Genomic DNA, 19,849 nt, shown 5'->3' on the forward strand with positions numbered 1-19,849 from the left:
TTTTTAACCTTTGGAATGACATGTTTAATAGGATTTGAATAAGGTTGAGGCTATGCCCACCAAGTGCTCGATTTAATGCCAAGGTGAGTTTCGCTTTATTTTTTATTTTGACTTTTTATTCAATAGCTTCAAATTTATATTCATATAACTTAGGTTTGGGCTTTTTGCAGAGGTAGAGAAAGGGAAAGGGAAAATTGTAGTCACATATTTCATCATTGATTATCAATGTAATGTTTGTGTATGTTTTTAAGGTTTTTTTAGACGACGTGAAGAAACAACTACTCATTCATTGGACAATGTCACATTTGATTGTATTTAATTGTAAACACTTAATGAATTCTTTTGTATTTTGATTCATACTCTTTTTCCTTATTTCTTTATTTAGTTTTGTTAATCACCAAAGGTGTTAAAATGGGTGGATTGTTTTGGGTTTGTTAATACATTTGCATCGTAGTTTGGAAAAATACTTACCAAAAGATTGTGTTTTAAATTGTATTTAGTAAAGCATAGTAAAAACATATTAATAAAAATAAAATAATAATAAAACAACCCTACGTTTTTCTAATTCCTAACACTTTTCGGATATTTGAATCCTTACAGGAAGCCCCGTTACATCTATAATGGTAATCTTAATATTTTAATATTTTAGGTGTAATCAATTTCTATATAAGAACCACCCCCATCCCATGCAAAGCATGGGATCACCTCCTAGTTAATAATAAATATACAAAATGTGCCAACTTAATAAAGGTGTAGCCATATAGGATCATATATTGTTAGCAATATCACTCCATAATGATTATTGGGCATATAGATTCAACAATCTCCCACTTGCACAAGATTCATTATAGACTGAAATAGATAGTAGCCGATGTCTAGCAATGGGCTACTACCCCTAACAACATATAAAGGGTGTCATTTCATCAATAGCCAATTCCAGGAGCTATAAGCTATAATTGTTACTACAGGTGTGCTATATATTATTCCTTTGTGTCAGCCATCATGTTGAACATGATATATGGATTACGATCAATATTATTTAGTGTTCAACTTAAACTAAGGCCTTAGATGTCATGCTCTCAACGAATAAGAGGGACAAATACCATCTTGACTACCTACGCCCATCAATGTAGTTCATGTCATACCCAACGATGGCCCTTATGACTGCCTTTTACGAAACAACGTTAAACCATGTCAAAGCACAACAATTCCTACACTTCAATTCCCAAATATGAATCTCAGGTCTAGGAATAAAAATATAATCTTGACTACATACTCCTATTAATGCAGTTCGTGTCATACCTAACGACGACCCTTATGACTGTTTTTTATGAAACAACATTCAACCATATCTAAGCACAACAATCTCTACACCTTAAGTCCTAAATATGTATCTCAGGTCTAAGATTAAAAATATACAACCTTGATCAAAACATCACTCTTGACTACGATCCATAGAGTGGTTGTGATGCGGGTCAAGTCCAATACTTATTCTCCTAATCAAGTACCTATGAAGTTGGTAGTAGCTCTTTGCCATTCTCATCTCTATTAGAATCCACCAATCCACTCATATCAATCTTACCTCATAGATGCTCCCACAACTATGAATGAATATGGACATTTAGAATAACCTAGTTATTCAAGGATTTAAACATGCTAATATATAACACAACAGTTATTTAATGAAAGTCTCATATCCTATATCATTCATTACAATATATGTTGTTTTATTGTTCCAATATCGAAATACTAAATTTCAATCAATACATCCAATTGTATTAACAATGCCTTATAACACCAACTTGGCTTTCATGCTTTAGCTAATGAATCAGCTTTGTTAAGTAGATATGACAAACTTGATTTGCGTAAACTTTACGAATACAATCATTTTCAGTCTTATATATGACAAATATATAAAGAAAAACTATTGAGAATGAATTAGATGCTTGAATATGACTTAGATACCAATACTTGTGTATTGGGATTACCCATAGACATAATGAACTATACATTAAGCATCTTTGTATGTGGTTCTCCAAACCATGAGGTACTCTAACTGTTATGTGTAACTGTAATTAAAATCTAAATGGAACCACTATACATGTAATTATCTCTTCATTCATAATGAGGATACGCCCGATTGTAACTGAGAATAATCTCAATCTATTTCAAAATTTAGCACAACTGTAACAACTTTAAACATACCCTTCTTTCAAATACTATGTTGACTAGGAATATTTCTATACTTCTCACAAGTACTTTAGAATGTTCCTATAAGTCACACAATGACTTGTTCTCGGATTATACTGGTATCATTTTTCATGCTCTAAGCTATGACTTATTTGGCCTTTATTCATAATCATGACATATATTTTTAATCCAATTGCATCAGCATACAGATAAAATCATATTATCAAGTACAAAACATTTTTACTAGGATTTTTCTCTAAATTATGTCATATGGTATTTGACAAGAAGACTCTCTCAGAGTCCTTTATCTTAAGCTCTTTTAAGATGCTTGACAATTAATGCAATTTTACATAATCCTTTAGTTGCCACGATCTATCTATATAGATCCTTATTCCATGAATTAATACGTCGACTACATATGATATTAGGAATGTTACTGCACTCCCACTAGCTTTGTAGAAAACACAAGAGTCATCTTGATTCATATTTAAATCACACTATGTAATTAACTTATAAGAAAGAATATTCTTACTTTGAGATGTTATCTTAAATCTTGGAAAGGTTTTCATTCATGTATGTTTTCTCCATTGAAAACTCACTTACTCTTTATAGTCAAACTATATCGAGGAAGATTATTCAAGCCCATACTTGATAATCATACATGAATGCATCTCTATGTGTTTTATTAGTTTCTGGTCACCCATTGAGCAGATTCAACAAACAGTTGAAAACTTGCTAGTTCCAAACTATGATGCATTTAGCTTATGGATATTTAGCTCTTAAATCTCCAAGTTGCCCCCACTTAGAAAAAATACTTTCTAATCACTTGTCTTAGGAATGAAAATTAGTGGGATTAGTAGAAACTTCATCCTAAACAATCATTTAGGATATTCTACATAAATGCAATTAGTAGATACTAGAGTGGTTGAAGTTATTGTTTAACATAAGCTCTATAACTCTATTCCTTTTAGATAAGGATAAACCATTTCATCCTTAGCCTAATATAAGCATCTAATCCAATTGTTTGGTTGGAAAATATTTATGTTCAATATATATTTGTTGCAGTGAGCATAATTCTAAAAATTTATAAAGTATATAGTTCTTTTAAAACATCATATAATTGACTACAATGTCTATTTTTATCCTCTTCAAAAACTTGTACTATCAACATTCAGCTAGTGGCCAGGTGACCCTATCCCACTAGAGAATATGAAGGCAACCTCGAACATCAAAACATATATTCAACCGACCAGGTGATCCTGTGCCACAAGAAACATACTAATGACACGTTAGTGTTTTTGTTGGAATGAGTTGTGAATCGATTCCACAACTCCTAATATGTTCCAAGAAGACTTGGTTTGTAGAATTCATTTTATTTATCACAACGAAAGGTTAATGATAATCTCATTAATGTGTATTTCAATCTTCACTATGAAAAATTTGATCAAATCAAAAGGTTTCATCAACAATGAATAAAAGTCATTAGTGAAATTGATTAAGTATCTATAACCAAATCTATTCATGGATTGAAAAAGATTACATACATCACTTACGTTTAACTCTAAGTCAAGCCTTTTGTTCTTTAACTACTAATAGATAAACACAATGGTGAATCATCTTCCCATATAAATAGGATTCACACATAGATAAGTTCCAATCAAATGTCATTTGATTATATAGGTATTATGATCAGAACTATTAATTTAATGAAAGATTATAGATTTACTTCATAAATAACATTATGAGAAAATATTCTTTAACACAGAATACATCGTTTCAGCGTATGAATGTGAACATCCATTAAAAGATAAGTAAATCTAGATTTATTCATAAATTACTAGTATTACAAGATCCTATAAAAATAGGTACAAAAAATCTATTGTTTAAATAAAAGAATATAACCACACTTGTTATATCTTCAACACGAAATACCATTCTTTTATATTCAGTCGATTATTTATTCAAATAATTAACGCATCATATCAATTATTAGTGTCACATGAAGTATTACATACTCAAGTCAATGATGAAACAATAAATAACTCTATCATATAGATATCTGAAGTCTTGTCGGAGTCAGACTTCTTTAGCTCGATGTGATTAGAGGATCAATTCCTCTTTTAGTGTCTAGTTTCTTCCACAATAGAAACAACACTAATCATTTGGTCCTTTCTTGATTTATAGGTTTATGTTGTATTTCCCTTAATACAAATATAAGTCTATATGAGTGCACAATCTCTTAGACTTCTTCTTATTCAATGCTTGAATAGACTTGAAGCTATTTATAGTGTTTTGGTTGAATATCTGCTTTACTTGATGAGACATATGATATGTTTCATAATTATCCAAGACTTTCAGATAGTTATGGTTAATCACTCTAGTATGATGTGAGACACATCAACATCATCACAATAATACTTCACACAAAGTATCATGATAAGACTAACTGGTTGTAGAGGTTACTCAAGTATGTGACCTTGTAGTATGTATAATTTCTATTTATCTTAAAGGTAGAACCTCAAGATATTATACCTGTTATAGAAATTATAACCATCAAAAGTTACTGTCTCTTAAAAGTCAACAAAATAGAGGTTTTGCAAGGTGTAAAATTATTAACATTTATCAACAGAATTTAACAAAGTTTCATATAGTATTTTCAATATCTAGTCTTTAAAAATTAATGTCTAGGATCCAAGTAACAAAACAAGTAAATGGTTAGGTTACCTTTATACCATAAACTTAATCAAACTTGTTAGATAACGATTACCAATTGCATACGATATGTAACTCCTACATTATGGGATCCTAAACAACTATTGTTTAGCTCGGCATGTTTATCTCATCTATGCCTCAAAACTCTTATGCATAGGCGACATTTATCACATAATAAATTGATCAAATGATGCATTTAAAAAACATGTGACTTCTGTTTCAAAAATGGTTAGATGAATTTTATCCCATAAGCAAATACTAAAACACCTTGACTATTTTTGACAACTCAAATGAATAAGGTGACCCTAAAATCCATATAAACTGCACAAAAATCCTAAGTGAATTTTAAATGGATTGCGTAGATTTAAAGTTTTGTAAATAAGGGTTTATATACGTTTTACAATTATAGTTTATAAAAACATGGTCTCATTAGTATTGCATGCATCCAACAATTCATGTACCCATTTGTAAAATTCATATAACTTGTTATGAGGTTATTTAGGGTCCAAATAAAATTTCATTTTATTTACCATTAATTGCGATCTCTTATAAACTAAAATCCGGTATTTTAAAGTTTAGACGTAGATCGGTTTTAAGAACCGGTATCAATCTTAATAAAACTTTATTTTATGCTTAAGATTTGGAGTTTTGGATGAGTTATAAAATCACTATTTTAAATCTCCTTTTTAACAATCAAAGACTTACGACTTCATCAATTTATAGAATAAACTCATTTTATTTTATATACTCAATTTTATGTATCTTATGATAAAAGGACTTAATTTGATAAACCAAAACATGGATGATGATGCTTATGTTTTAAATCTTATTTAGCATGCATAAAAAATAATATCAACTAGTGGAGAAACCCCGCTCTGCGGGGTTCAGTGACCAGAGTTTTATACTTCTGTTTATCGGTTATACTTTTGTTTATCGGTTATGTATGCGGTTTAGTTAGCCTACCATACATCTATCCATAAATTGTACCACCCAACATAGCCTACAATACAACTTTTTTTTTCTTCTTACACTAACATTTTATTTAGAAAAACATTTTTATTAAATTCTTAACTATCTAGCCTTTTTGAAATTGTCTAATTTATATTTTTCTTTTTTATGATTTTCAATAATATATTCATGCTATTGTGATTTTTGACATAACAAAACATTTAATATAAATTTTTTCTAACAAAAATTGAAATTACATGAGTATTTTAACAAATCACTATAATAGTTTTTAAAATTTAAACAATCAGAATTTGATATCATATTTCATACATACACATACTAAGAGCATGAGAAAATAAAGCAACCTAAGAATGCAGTTATCCAGAGCCAAAAGTTTAAGATTTATTTATGAAAATGTGGTGTCTTCATCGTGTTTTATTTTAACTACATCTGGATATAAAATGCTACATGTTACACCACATATTTTAGATGATATAGCTAAAAGTGTGCATACTCTGTCCTCTGTGAATCTTCTTCTGAGCTCCACATGGAATCTATCACTTGCACAATTACAAATGGTAGAAGAATGAAGGTAACAGAGTAAGTGAAGAACATGAGGGTTTATGTTCTAGTTGTTCTTTGGTTTAGCATTATCTCTATAAAGAGATAAATAAACATTATAGTCCTATAAAAGCAAAACAAAGATCATGAATGTTTTAAAAAAATTTTGTTAAAGAATCGGAAAATAGTAAAACCCTGTCGTTATAAAAAACCAAACAAAATTTGTAGATTAACCTACTGGGTTGTAAAAACCTATTTCACAGTTATGGAGAAGTTATCAGGATACAAAAGGAGGAACTGATAAATGGTGATATGTAAATGATTTGGCCATTAAGAATGAGTATTGTACCCGTTATAGCCATGTGATTTTCTGCAAGTTTATGCCATTTTTCTTGAATATGAACATGATTATTAATTATTATGTAATTCTCAAACTATGTGAAGGGTTGAACTAAAAAAATACTGACCATAGAAAGTTGTACGGATCGTATAAATTCATTTTGTTTTCTGAATATTTCAGAGAGCAGGTCGCATATCAAATCCTCACTTCACAAAAATACGCCAACACTAAAAGAATATATACAATAGGGTTCCCTTATAAAGAAATGACAGCTACACATTACCTGGTGGAATAACAGAATGTTGGAGGAGGAAGCAAATACAGGGAGAAGGAGGGTGACGGAGGACGAACCGGACATTATGCTCACAATTGTTCAACCTCAGCCTTTTAGTCGATTTATGTATGTTTAGTTAAAATTGGTAGTGGATATCAAATAGGATCCAAACCCACCTGCAGATAATTAGAAATAAGTTTTGGAAAGGGGATTTGCTTGCGATTGAAGAGGGTAGAGTGAGGGTATTCTCTTGCTTGGTGACGAATAAAAAACAGGTCCAATAGAGTTGGCATAAAATCGGATTCAACAATCAATCATGGGTCAATTGTAAAGAAACAAACTTTTAGAAACAATCTAATCTAATATATCTGATTAAAACTCTGATAAGGAACTCACGTAATCAGTATGGGTCACTCATAACGATCGTTTTCCTTTGTTTCTTCCTGACTAAGTTTGTATGAAGCTTCGTACTGCACAGTTAGAAGGCCATGTTGATAACCATATAAACGATTAATCCGAAAATTGGAATCAGCAAACCATCGATTTAGCAAAACTTAGGGTTGAAACCTAAATGAATCGGGTTCTTGGGCACTCGTCCTTCTCCGGTGGTGCTAACGTCGAGGGCCGATAAAATTAGAGGTTGGAGATTTATCAGCCACCGATCAAAGCAGAAACAGAATCACCTAATCATAAGATAGGTAAAAGATTATGAAAAAGAAGTATTACACTTTGGATATTTCTCATCAAAAAGATAAGTGCGCCTCTTTGAGGATTACACTATAAGAGACCTTGATGAAGCCCTACAAAATCGACATAGAAGCATTTATTTAGAAGCAATATGATAGGGAAAAGATTATGAAAAAGATGTATTTAGTCAAAAAAAGGAGTCATCAAGAACCAGTTTTCAGAACATCTTCAAAGAAGCTTCATTTAAAGCCCCAATCATTTAAAATTTGAAGTGGTTAGACCTTGTGGGTGAGAAAAACTAGACAACAGAAGATGATTAGAAGAACTCATGATCTTAAAATTACCTTAATTTGAGTTTCCATGAACCCTTTTAATCGGGGCGTTGAATAGTCAGAACAGTCAACTCACCATCTTTGTCATCATCCCAATCTGCTGGCTGCAATTTTAGATCATTATAAGTAAAAACTAAATAATAAAAAATCTAAAATGGATCGAAGGGTCAAGCCATGATTGTAATTTTTTTTTACCACAAAATCAAATGATCTATATAAATACATAAATGAAGGAATGGTAAAATGGTCATTTAATTCTAATACATAGATCGTTTACTTGGACCAATGGATAGCAACTTACAAACAATTCTAGTGTACTTTGAATTTCCAACTCTTCCATAGGCTTATTAAGAATACGGTAAAAGGCTAGAAATAGAAACGCACTTTAACTTATTTGTTGATCCCAACAATCTACTTTCATTTCTTTCTATTACGACATTATACTTTCAGTTATTTTATTTATAACACATTATACGTTAAAAATTTATTCATCTATAGCATTGCACCTTCAAAATAAAAAATATATTAGGACATTGTATTTGAAAAACAACCCATATATAACAATAAAAATTGTTTTGTATCAACATTACTATATTAGACAGAGTTTTCAGCATACAAAGCTATAATAACTAAAAAAGAGCCTAGGATGCGATAATAAACAAAAAAAAAAAATTACATATCTGTTTCTTGCATTTAGCCCTTAAGAATTGTGAAAAATCCGTTAACCTATCACACTCCATAAGGGTTTATCTTCAGCAAGTAAAGATTTTACGCAAGTAAATATTGCAATTTATGAGCCTTACTTTTAGCAGCAAGAAACCCCGAACAAAAAACAATTCCACTAGTAGCAAATGGATGTGTAACAACAAAGAACAACTATCTGAAACCCAAAATACATGTTGCTAGCTTAATTTGAGACAAAACAAAGGAAACCAAAAAGAAGAAAAGTCAATCATGACAACAATCAACCATTAGCTTAGTAAACCTTTGATCTTTTGAAGCATAACATCCTCATAAATATTAAACTCTGACTTAAAATCTTGCAGGAAATTCTACTACCTTCCTAGTAGTGCTTCAGAATTTTTGCACCAAATGAGAACTCAAAACACAGAAGTTTGAAGTTTTAGTAACATAGAGTTTTTCAAGAAGATAAATCAAGAAAAGGATGATCATAATGCAATTTATTCTTACCCTCGAGCCATAAACCTCAGCAATATCAAACCAAGTTATAACACTATCTAAACTTGCATCAAATGCATTATTATAAGCTTTCATCTTCCTATCTGCAATCGTTGGGAAGAGAAACCTGGTCCTGATATCATTTTCAGTCAGAAACCAATAGATAATAGAGCACATAAGCTTAAAACAATTCATTGGGGAGTTTTCACGAACACCCGACGGACAAATTTTCAATATTTAATCAAAGTTACCATTCCATTGAAATTGTTCCAATAATTGGTAGGGTGTCATGACAAAGCTCCAAGTGCAAGCTTTGTAAACCTGAAATCAGAACCACCCGGCTTCACAAACTTATCTTCCTCGTTGTTCAACCTTTCTCTCGCTAAAAGCAAAGTTTCAGACACTGGTTTGTTATTATGCTTTAACTGCTAATCTAAGTACAAATATTACTTTTTTGTGTTCGATGCATAAATTCTCCACACCCACCACTACCACCGCAGCTGCTAGTGGTGATAGATGCAAACCTATGGAAATGTTACATACTTGGTTGAAAACAATTGGAGTAACTGGAGAGGAAGAAAAGTTAGAGACCTGATGTCGATTGAGGGAAATCAAAGAGTCACATATTCCATTTCCAAATTCGATTTTGAGGACTTTCAATTTAAGTCAATAGTTGATAAACATACCATTATTTTTTTGAGGAATTTGGGAATAATCAATGAATATCCAATTTCCAAAGTCGGAAAATTATTTGTCCATAGGAAACAAGCGAATTTAGAAATGTTAAACCGGAATAAAGAACCAAACACAAAAATTAGAAAAAAAAAACCATTAATACCTTTATGTGGGACCAAAATCTTCGTGCTAAACCTCCAGTGGTGGCGGCATCTAGGGTGGAAAAAAATTAGAAGTATATGAGAACCAGTCGGACTAAAATCTTTCTCTTCAACCTCATAAGAAACCCAAATCGGTGGTAAGGGAGCAGGTAGGGAATCAAAAATAGAAAATGAATCTGTATTCTTTGACCGTTCATCCTTTTGATTCTTCCCCTTTTCATCATCGATATTTTATTCCAAAGGGTCAAAAAAATAAAAAAATCAAAAGACAAAAGCAAACCTGTCATCTTCTTCTGATGGGACGATCCAACGATTTTAGAAATTGATCACATAAGGTTTGAAGGGAGAAGGTGGATACCGTATTGAGTGCTCAAGTCGACAAACTGAGAGGAGCAGGAAGTGGCGTTGGGAAGCATCGAGAAGAAAAAAGATACAGAAGGGATAGATGTACATGTCAAAGTGAATAAAGAAGTATTTGAGGCAGTGGAATCTCTTGATGGATTAACTAGGTGAAGGAAGTAGTGGACACGTGTACAGAACACGTATCACTCCTGAAAGAAGCAAACACGTGTGACAAACAATATCTATATTGATATAAAATGACCTTAAGACAGATTTGAATAGACACATATAAACAAAAGACCAATTATAGCAACCCTTAGAAGAAAGAACTGCAAACACACCCATAATCAGGGGACCAGTTCTGCCCAAAGCCTAAGAAGATCACTGTAGATAAGATAAGATAATTTTAATATATATATATATATATATATATATATATATATATATATATATATATATATATATATATATATATATATATGTTGCGTTATGTTTAAAACACCAATATCATATATTAAGTTTCGATGCAAAAAATGATCACTGGTTTTATTATTTGCCGTTAAAATGCTATAAACCGATTTCAGTCTTTTTTTTTAATAAAAATTCCTTATATAACCAAAATGCATGAAAAATGGTTATATATAAAAATAAATAAACACAACACAAAGGTCCAAATGGATTGTTTATACTCAACAAAATATCAAATATTATAACGAACAACTCTTTGTTTTTTCTAAGGTAATTTTTATATAACCAAAATGCATGAAAAATGGTTATATATAAAAATAAACAAATTTAGTCAAGAAGTTGCCAAAGATGACAAATATGGATTTTTCTTAACAAAAATAAATCCATGCATGTTTTCCAAAACTAAAGATTATCAAACATAAAATATCATTCTAACATATAAAAGATGGCTCGGATATCACTGTTGGGTTTTGATATGAAATAAAAGTTTGTTTTTTCATAAAACAGCAATGGCAGACTTTAAAAATAACCAGTTTATTTTTAGTTCATAACAAAAACAAATCATCATGAATCCATTTATAAAGGTTAGAATGAAATAAACCAACAATAGGATGTTTTAGAGATAACCTTTAAAGCTTTTGAACCCACTTGGTTTTGGGATGTTGATGAACATAACAACAGATAACCTTTAAAGCCTTTGAACCCACTTAGCACTTGGAATGCTAGTGCCTTCTTATATTCTTGAGTGTCTTAAGCCTTTAAGTGCTTAACTCAATTAAGCACTAAAGGAAACAACTCAAGAGGTCTTCTAGACACCAAACTAAATTCAAAATAAAGAGAGGAAGAAAAGAAGAAGAACCAATGGTTCTAGAGAGAAAAGAGAAGAAGAAGAAAAACAACAACAACAACAAGAGCTTCACTCTTGAAAAAATACAAACCTCATGCATCTCTTATATAGCCCATGAAAAGTAAGACCTAACCATTAAAATAATCTAAAGTAATAGTAGCCTTTAGAAGCATGGGAGACAAAACCTAGAAGGTTGAAAAAGAAACCTACCACACCATCATTATGCCTTTTAAAAAGTAAGATTGTTTATTTTTTTATAAACTCCAAGTTTATAAAATATAAACTTTGTCTTTAGGTAAAAGACAAAGAATCCAACTAGTCTCAAAATGTTGTGCATGACTTATTAGTTCATAACATATGAAATAATAACTTGTAATATTCTCTTATAATTATTATTTTCACAAAACAATAATTATCCCCTAATTAAAATACAAGAATGAATATTATTTATTAATAATCATATTAATAATAAATATATAAAATGTGTCAACTTGATAAACGTGTGACCCTATAGGATCATATATTATTAGCAATATCACTCCATAATGATTCTTGGGCATATAGATCCATAATGATTCTTGATAAAGGTGTTGACTGACAGCATAAAACTATAGTATCAACCACAAAATAACATGTCGAAATATAATGAATAACAAACATACTCAGTAGAAAGATACTCATACAACCAGTAATCACATGTAGTCCTACATATCTACCAATCTGATTCCTATCATCAGCTATCATATAATCATACAGGTTTACCACGTACTCAAGATATCATTCATCGATATAATAGGTTATCAAACCAGCGAGCTGACCTTCGTGCCTTCCACCCACAATTATAGTGAGGAAAATGCACCTCACAGACTAAACATTACTGAATAAATCATGAATGTTGTCGGCTCTACTGGTCACCTTCAATATAAACCTGATCATAAGCCACTAATAAAATACCCAAATTACCCTTAGCTCAACCTTGTTCAAGCCTCTGGTCAAAGGTCAAAGTTAAAAATTCAACTAGTCAAAAGAGTTAACATTAATTGAGTACACCCTACGTACTCAGTTAGTATGCACAACATACTCCAAGTATTGACTAACCTACATGGTGATGACCCAGTGTGCGATGCGTACACTAAGGTACTCCTCACATATCTCTCAATTCTCAATCCATCTAGAAAAGGTCTTAAACCTTTAATCCTAAATTTCCATTACATAGACCCAGTTCCGAAAACATGTCTTAATCTATAAAGTCGATAACTTTGAGCTTTTGCATGGCTCAATAGGTCCCACATCTAAGCCCTAGCTCTACAACTTTATCAAAGGAGCTAATACATATGCATGGGAGGATAACAACCATCAAGATGAAAATTTTATGATTTTTGGACCTGTAAAACATCTAGATCTAAAGACTAGGTTCTTGGAGTAACTTTTACATACAAGGAAAAACTAAGGGAACTAAAATAAACCATGAATCACCCCAAACTAGATCTAAAGAAAGAGATGTCACGCTAAGAACGTTTTACCTTCAATAGCTTGCAAAAGAGGTGAAAACTATGGATCTCTAAGCTTCAATCTAAGCAATGAATATTCAATAACCTTCTATCTCTTCAAAAATCTACAAGAAAACACTAAGATTCTTTACAAGAGCTCAAGAACACTAAAATGGTGGTTAAGTGTCGAGAAAAGTGTTTAGGTGGTATGGAGGCTGATAAGAGGCAAGGCTTACTAGACTTAAAGAGATTATATAGGGTTAAACCCTAAATATTAATTTTTTTAGCTAGATGGAGTATGCCTTGTGTACTCATGAGTATGCCTAGTGTACTAGACTAAGCCCAAAAACCCTCCTAACTTTAAACGATCATAACTTCTTCATTTTAACTCCGTTTTCGATGTTCTTTATATCCCCAGAAAAGTATTGAAGAGATCTAAAATATTAATTCAATATATTTGAATAAAAGATTTTAAAAAATCTATATTTCATGCAAGAACCCGACCTATGACTTTTCCCTTTCTACCCTTCAACCCAAAACACATATCAAGGGTAAAATTTCTGAACTATCATTACCTCCTTCTACAAGGACTAAACTTTGATCCTTGAGGCCCAAAACCTTGCACAATCGACTTCCAGTCCATGGCTCATAAATGGCGGGAAACAGGATGTTATAAAATGATTAGGCTTAATCTTATTTATCTTTCTTACGATAATTCAATTTGAATGCCTTCTACTAGTAGTAGAAATAACTTTACTAAATCTGGTTTATGGCATGCTAGACTAGTCATATTGATTAAATGTATATTTAAAATGGATGACACAATATATAAGTACAAAGCCAGATTAGTTATCCAAGGCTTTCGGAAAAAGGAAGGCATAGAATTTTTGGATACTTATAGTCATGTAGCTAGAATTTCCACTATTATGTTATTATTAGCTCTTACATCTATGCATAATCTTGTGATTCGCCAAATGGATGTGAAACTACATCCTGGAATGGTGTCTTGGATGACGAGATTTACATGAAACAACCTAAAGAGTTTATGATGCATGGAAATGAACACAACGTGTGTAAGTTGAAGAAATCATTATATTGTTTGAACCAAGCACCAAAACATTGCCATCAAAATTTTGATGATGTGGTTTTGTTTAGTGGTTTTGAATTAAACCAAGCAGAAAAGTGCGTATATAGAAAATTTGATACTTCTAGCGAAGGAGTTATGATTTTTTATGTGTAGATGATATGTTGATTTTTGGTCGTGATTGAGATGAAGTTGATAAAATCAAGAAATTGTTATAATCTAGTTTTCATATGAAAGACTTCGGGGAGGCTAGGATAATTCTTGGCATAAAGATTCAAACAAGGAAACAATGATATTTCTATTGTTCAATCTCATTACATTGAGAAAATATTTTCAAAGTTTAACTTTGAAAATTATTTTCATATTAGCTCTCTTATAGATCCTAATCTTAAGCTTCTATCAAATAAGAGATCAACTTGAATACTCAAGAGATATTGGTCACCTTATGTATTCCATGATTAACAGTAGGCTTGATATAACATATGTTGTAGGAAAGCTAAGTAGGTATACTAAAAATCCTAGTTCACATCATTGGCATGTTTTAAATAGAATATTTAAGTATTTGAAAGGAACCATGGATTATGGTTTGACATATAGTGGATATCCTTCTGTCTTGAAAGGTTGTTTAAATGAAAGTTAGATTGCTAACTTAGAGGATCTTTCTGTTGAAGTTAAATTGAGAGGTGTTGAGGGCATGAAGTTAGCTACTGATGAGATGTTGTTCAAAGTTGGAAAGTCGCATGGTTACTTGATTAATCGTTTCCATGTTACCTTTGAAAGAATAGTCTTGTTGGATAATCAATGTTCACTTTTGGAGGCCAACTATGAGGCATGTCTTGAGCCTAAATATGTTCTTTAGGATCATCTTACTGCTAGGTTCATATGAGTTTTATTGCCTAGGTCGGTTAGAATTTCCCTTTTGTTATTTTGTTGCAAGCGTTGATATTGTGATTGCTTGCAAGCGTAACTAGTTTGTTTTTCTTTCACCTTTTCTTCGTATATCATGCGTACTTGATGGTTTAAATGATCTCTTTTTGGTTCTATTATTATCCAACTCGCCTTTGCCTTGCTTGCGCCACTTTTCTAAAATCACGTCTTCATTCATGTGGTCTTGTATTAACATCGTGCTATGACAAGGCTAGAGTTATTTTATATCATGAATGTTTTCTCATGATTGCATTTGTCACGTTACTAGCATCGTATATGTGGTATGTGTTGGAGGGTATGCGATGATATGATCTAAATTGAAACATGTTAGGTGCCTATCGAGTTGTCATTTTCCCCGTGTATGTTGTATTGCTTTGAGTATGTGATGGTATGACTTGAGTCAAAACCATACTTGATGCCTTACCGGGTTGTCATTTTCACTGTGTAGGTTGTATTGCTTTAAATATGTGATGGTATTATTTGATTAAAAACCATGCTTGATTCCTTACCAGGTTGTCATTTTCCCTGTGTAGGTTGTATTTCTTTGAATATGTGATGGTATAAATTGAGTCAAAATGATGCTTTATTCCTTACGAGGTTTTTTTACCCCATGTACATTTTATTTTTTTTAAGTATGTGATGGTATGACTTGAGTCAAGACCATGCTTGATACCTTACCGGGTTGTTGGTTGCCCGGTGTAGGTTGTATTTATTTGAATATGAGGTTGTATGAATTGAGTCAAAACCATTCTTGATGCTTTACTAGACTGTCCTTTTCCACGTGTAGGTTGTATTTCTTCGAATATGCAATGGTATGACTTGAGTCAAAAGCATTCTTGATGCCTTACCAATTTGTAGTTTTCTCCATGTAGGTTATATTTCTTTGAATATGTGATGGTATTACTTGAGTCAAAACCATGCTTGATGCCTTAATGGATTTGTGTTTTCCCCATGTAGGTTTTATGAGACGTTTGTTGTGAAAGTTCATTTTATCTATGGTATTATCTTTTTCATATATAGAACTTTCTTAGATTCTTTACATGCCACGATCTTCGCATAATTTCTTCGTCCATCGCTTGTAGGATGTACCCGTCCTTGTTTGCTTCATATATCTTGTATGGGCCTTCCTATAATACTCGTAGTTTCCCTTGTGGTTCCTGCCGGCTTGCTTCGTTGGTCCTTAAGACCTGTTCGCCCACCTGAAATGATCAAGCTTTGACATGCTAGTTATAATGATTTTCAGTTTTTCTTTGTATAATGTTCTTGTTGTTTTGCAGTTATCTCCTTCCTTTCCAAATATAGTTCCAAGTTGGCTCTTAACCCCTTGTCATTGTTGTCTTAGTTGAAATTTCCAGTTCATGCAGTGAAGATCATTAATTTTAGAGTTATGACTACTTCTGATCCATATACTAGACCAAAGGATGCTTCCTTCGTTGCTGTCAAAGTCATTGTTCTGTATGCCCATAACACACTGAGCAGTTCATCTACCAATCACCATTTTTTTGGTCTAACCTTATTTTTAATCCATGGACTATCATCATGTTGGTGACCTCTATTAAACAATTTTCTTCCGGATGAGCTACCGATGTTAATCTCTGATTTATTCGGAGGTCCTCACACCACTGCTGGAATGGGTTATTTTACAACCGGGTTCCGTTATCCGAGATAAGTGTATGTGGTATCCCAGATTGACATATAATTTGCTTCCAAAAGAATTTGATTATATTGTGTCCTGTTACTGTTGCTAACGACTCGGCCTGTACCCACTTTGTGAAGTAGTCTAGTGCTACTAACATGAATTTTACTTTTCTCGGTGCTTCTAGGAATGGCCCTACTATTTCAATGCCCCATTATGAAAATGGCCATGGGCTTCTAATGCTAATTAACGGTGTTTCTGTTTTCTTGGTATTGGTATGTGTTTATGGCATTTTTCATACTTGTAAATGATATCTTCTGTGTCTTGATACATGGTTGGCCAGTGATATCCTAGCATGGCTATTTTTGAATGATCATCCTTGCTCCCTTATGTGCTCCGAAAATTCCTTCATGCATTTTGTTAAGATTCATTTATTATATAAGACCCCATCTTGTATTACAAATAATGCAACTTTGATTCTTATTTTCCTAAACTGTATATCGTCCTCATGTAGTCTCCCTTTAGATAGTATTCCATTATTAATTGGTTTCCTCCAATTGCTTACTCTTATTTTTGACACCGTTAATGGTTATTCGATTGACTTGGCTCACATAATTTCCAATAATACTTTACTAACAAAATGTGAGAAAGTCAATGATGGTAACTTACTTTGCGTGTTTGCCCGTTTGTTTTTTGATCTCGATACATGTTTCAACTTGAAAGTTTTAAATTGTTTTGTGAGTATCTTTACATTAGCTACATACTGCATGAGGATCTTGCCTCTGACTTTGTATAGAACGTTTGTTTGGTTTTCTACTATCATGGAATCAATGAAGGCCACTATATGCTTGCATCCCATCTTAATTGCTAATTGTAGTCATGTGATCAATGCTTCATATTCTGGCTTATTTTTTTTGAGGTGACAAACTCAAATTACAACACGTTGGTTATCTGTTCTCCCATTTGGATGGTTAATATTAAGCCTACTTCTACTCGTTCTATGCTGGAAGACCCATATGTGTGTAGAATCCATCCATCTCCATTACCTTGCTTCTCTTCTTTGTTTTTAGTTATGTATTTATCTTTTGTAGATACTTCTCAATTATCGTTGATTTCTCTTATGAAGTCTAATAAATCCTGGGCTTAGTGATACTCTGCCTCATATGATATTGCATTAAGAATTGACTATTTATATTATTTATGGGCTGGCAGATAAACTAGGACTTACAAGGGACGTTGAATTCAAAGTAAGTTGAATAAATAGGTATTAATCATACAAGGAATGTATGTAAGATTGGAACATAGAGTAGAGCTCTGTTATATGGCAATATCACATGTCGGGGTACGAGTTACGTACTAGATTTATTTGATTAGTTTGATATTGGGTAGTCTTAATTCGGGTGTGTGTGTGTGTGATTGGAAGAGAAATGAAATTTTTGTTTATGTACCAATATGTCGAGCCAGGGTGTGGCTTCTTTAGAAGTCATCTACCGAAATAAGATGATGACCACTGACTATTCTGGACAATCTCGTGCAACACTAGCATGCTCATTATATGTATGTGTTAATGAATCATTCTAGCAGAGAGAAAGGATTGCGTGCCCATTTGGGTGCTCCATCCTCCTCAGGGTTGACTTTTATGACTTACATTGGCCAAGGAATCCCCTAGATGTGTATTCAAACAGTTTCTTTAAATAAGTTGTCAGGTAAGGTGATTCTTCCATATGATCGTTGATTAGGATTCATGATAATCGACAAGACGGGGTATGTATGGGTACATTGCCTTAGAGATATTGTTATATCCCCAAACCGGAACGGAGGAAACGTTCAGGGGTGGATGACATCATTTACAGTATCCCAACAATTGAATACTCCATCCTCCTCATGGTTGCCCTTTATGACTAACACCGACCAAGGAATCCCCTAGATGTGTATTCAAACAGTTTCTTTAAATGAGTCATCAGGTAAGGTGATTCTTCCATTTGATCGTTGATTAGGATTCATCAGAATTGACAAGACGGGATATGTATGGGTACATTGTGTTAGAGATATTGTCACACCCCCAAACCGGAATGGTGGAAACGTTCGGGGGTAGATGACGCCATGTATAGTATCATAACAATTGAATAACAGTAATAAAAGTAACAACAACCACTACATTGATAATATAATGTTTAGTTTGTGTTTGTAACATTGTTTGTATAACACCAAAATGTATAGCAAAAAGTATAGACGTGACACCATGAATGCTCCGTCTTTTCAAAAACCTGTAAGTGTACCTGTCTGCTAGTTCCATGAGAATAAAAATGACTTTGAAAGTGTATCAACATTTAAGTTGGTGAGTTCATAAGCCTTTTTTCTTTAGTGATCTACCTTTTTTCTTTGAAAATGTTAGTGTGTTCCTCCAAAAAATCCAATATTTTCTATTGTAAATGAAATGTAGTCTTAGGCATTAAGACCAAAATGTATGTTTCTTATTGTACTCTGAAATAGTATATCACAGTCATATTATAAAATAAAACCATATAAATGAATGTTTCTGTGACAACCGTTAAAATTCGAGTCGGTTCTAGATTTCACTAAACTTAGTTGCACATATAGGCACGCCACATACTAGACTTTGTAACTAGGAGCTATGTTATAACCTACTAGAAACTTGGAAACAAGTAGAATTGAAGGATAGTGTACTTAGAGTTCACATTGATACACGACTTCTATATTTACTATAACTGTAACAACTATTCAAATTCGGGTCATTCCTTGACTTTAACACCTTTTCATGAATCATATATGCACATCATGCATTTGACCTAGTAGTAGAAATTAGGTCTGAGTCTCGTAGGAACTTAAGTCAAAGTTAAAAACTAGTACTAGTATACTTGATTCTTCAATTTCGCTTGAATCTCAAAACCACTACATAGAATGCCAATGAACCTGATAAAAATAAATTACAAACAATATTTCTAACATGAATAAGAGTTAGCAATCAGAAAAAT

The 19,849-nt window shown here is 32.4% G+C and overlaps 1 long non-coding RNA gene across 11 annotated transcripts; it reads right to left on the reverse strand.

Annotated features, from left to right (window-relative positions):
• Window positions 1–6,234: 6,234 nt before the first annotated feature.
• LOC145036589 (uncharacterized) lies at window positions 6,235–10,547 on the reverse strand. 11 transcript variants are annotated; one of them, XR_013678489.1, is made up of 8 exons: window positions 10,340–10,538; window positions 10,062–10,111; window positions 9,475–9,544; window positions 9,236–9,356; window positions 8,848–9,143; window positions 8,057–8,148; window positions 7,422–7,825; window positions 6,235–7,201 (listed from the first exon to the last, which is right to left on the reverse strand). It is a non-coding gene; the product is annotated as an uncharacterized LOC145036589 (long non-coding RNA). The 11 variants fall into 11 exon arrangements; XR_013678490.1 differs by having other exon boundaries at window positions 7,422–7,708; window positions 7,814–7,825; window positions 9,236–10,111; window positions 10,340–10,547; XR_013678492.1 differs by having other exon boundaries at window positions 7,422–7,708; window positions 7,802–7,825; window positions 9,236–10,111; window positions 10,340–10,547.
• Between the last annotated feature and the right edge of the window lie 9,302 nt (window positions 10,548–19,849).

Source organism: Lactuca saligna, chromosome 3 (genome assembly GCF_052625555.1).
Source record: "Lactuca saligna cultivar CGN05327 chromosome 3, ASM5262555v1, whole genome shotgun sequence".
In the NCBI taxonomy this organism is placed as follows: Eukaryota; Viridiplantae; Streptophyta; class Magnoliopsida; order Asterales; family Asteraceae; genus Lactuca; species Lactuca saligna.